Here is a 2,656-nt window from a genome sequence, read left to right as displayed (position 1 = left end):
ATGATGTGTGAAAAGTTTTCTGTTCAACTTCAAGACATGTTTTACATTAGCAGTGGTCAAAATACTTTTTTTCAGTGCTCTGCAATATTGCAGAAGAGTCAAAATTTTGTTCTGCAATTTGGAAATACTTTCTGCAAAAACATACTAAAACATACTAATTAAAGACACACAAAAAAAACAGTTACTACTACTCAAGTAGCTGTATATAATTTTGGTGCTACCTAAAACAGTCAGACTATTACGTTTCTCATCAGTGATCAGTGACACTAAAACTGAAGGAGAACTGCAGGTTTATAAGCAAAAACTATTGATTGATATGCAAATCAGTGAAGACATTTTTTGGAAGTCAAAAACGAAACAAAAGATAGACAAGTCAACTAGTATGATGCATATTAGTGAAGAAGCTCCTGTTGTTTCAGAACAGGAGCTCGAGTGTTGTCTGCCCTTGATAGCACCTGAGAGTGCTAGTTTGCTAAATTGAAAACTATTGAATCTGGAGTCTATTCTTCCTTCTGCAAAATTGCAGATTGTATAAATTTTTCTTCTGCAATTTTGAAAATCTATCTGCAGATTGCAGACTGCAGACAGGTATTTCGAACACTGATTAGTCTAAAAGGGATTGGCCACAAGAAGGTTATGTTTTCTGTAGTGTTTGTATTTATATCTGTGTGTTTGTTTGTGTGTGGCTTTCCTAGGTACTAGCCTGTATACTGTTGATTATTTTTCTATTGGCCCAAAAATGTCCCAAAGTGATTTTTAGTTGTCCAGGTCTAAATTTTAGCGATCAGTGGCCATCGGACCACTGTTACTTTCGAGCCCTGCAAGAAAACTTGTTTTCAGCTTAGTTAGTAGTACATGGAATATTGCAAGTTCTGCATTTTAAAATATTCTGAACTAGAGGTCGGAGATCTCATGTCTTCGTCAAAGGGACATCGTTCTAGAGAAATTAACATGCGTATTCTTCACTCTTTTTAATAATCAATTTGGTCTAAAGACCAAAAGAATCTCTGTACTATTTTTATGGTACAGAACACCCTGAAACGGTTTGCCGCAGATTATACAGATGCGTCGTCACCCGTGTTAGCCCCCCCCCCCTACGTTGAGTTTGGACTGTTACCGGAAAAAAAACGTTCAAGAAATTCTTACTGTGTTGAAAGTGTCAGGACAGCGCCGCAAAATATAATAAGAGAAGATGTTATAAAGGAAAGAATCAGAACAGGGTGACTACTGCTGTTTTGTTAATTTGTCTTTATGACAAATAGAAGACTTGTTTCTTGTGTTCTTTGTGTCCTAACATTTGTACTTCTATAGTTAGTATATTCCAAATCTAGGCACCTCGTTTTCGGCCCTTCGTGTTTTTATTGCGCGCTTGCCTTAAATTTAAGGTAATTAGATTTAAGGTCTCCAGTGGACGTCATCCATAGCATGCGCAATTACTTGGTGTGGCCGTAGAAATTAACCTGACATATGTCCAACCTATCCTCCCCCTGCTGAAGTTATAGTACAATCCCTCAATGTAACGTCATTTGATCCCATCCCATAATGGGGTTCCCCGGCTATATCCAGCTGTCGGCTGTCTCCAAGCAGATGTAGGTGGGGGATTTCTAAACACAAAAGGTCCTATTACGGGGACATAACGACCTCCACGACTCTCATCTTTGAACTCAATCTTGGAGACCACGACAGTAATATGCCTATCAAATTTCATTAACTTCCATCCACACATACAAAAGTTATCCTGCTCACAAGAAAAATTAACAAAATGCCCCCTGTAGTCACAACGAAACCCCCCACGAAGCTCAGTAACGAACTTAACCTTGGTCCTAACAATAGTAACCACACCAAGAATTATAATCAACATTTTACAAATACTTGAGTTATCTTGCTAACAAGCCACAAACACAAAAGGTGCACTAACGTGACGCACGGACCCCCCACGAAGCCAAAACTTGTACTTGACTTTGGCCTCAACAGCGGTAATATGCCTGCCAAAAATCATGGACGTCGAATCATGCCTTCCAGAGTTATATCGCAGAATCCGCAGTTCCCCAAACTCCGGCGAGACAATTTCATAGTCCTTCTGACGAAGACAACAATCAACATGCAATTGTACAATGTTGAACATATCAGTGTTCCCTTTCAACTGTGGAATAATGGCAAGTTGCTAAAGTAATGTGCCACGTTGTTATCACAGACCCGCTATTCTCAGTTTAACATTGTACTAGCGGGGTGATTCTTTCCTATTTTCCTGGATGATTTTTCTCAAGTCTTTGTTAAAATTCATCCGGCACGTAAATTATATTTTCCAGGTGCACCAATATGTAAAAATCATAAGAAGATGCATATTGTTGGATACTGATGTTTCTTGGTGCATACATGTATATCTTAAGAGAAGACTCAGGCCTGAGAAGACTGAAGTATAATTAACTTGCATGTAACTGAATTTAGTATGTTGATTCTGAATGAGAGTTTCTGATGTTCCTCAGGGTTCTGCAGCCCCCCGGCGGCTCCTCTAGCGGCATCTTCGGTGGCCCAGCTGGTGACGCCCAGACTGCCCCTTCCCAGAAGCCCACCAGCGCGCGGTCAGCCTCGAACATCTTTGGGCCCGCGGAGACGGAGTCCCCGTCCAGGAGAGTCAACACCCGCATGCAGTCGG

The sequence above is a fragment of the Branchiostoma belcheri genome, unplaced genomic scaffold (assembly GCF_001625305.1).
Source record: "Branchiostoma belcheri isolate BF01 breed outbred unplaced genomic scaffold, Haploidv18h27 scaffold186, whole genome shotgun sequence".
NCBI lineage: Eukaryota > Metazoa > Chordata > Leptocardii > Amphioxiformes > Branchiostomatidae > Branchiostoma > Branchiostoma belcheri.
This window is presented reverse-complemented; position numbering follows the sequence as displayed.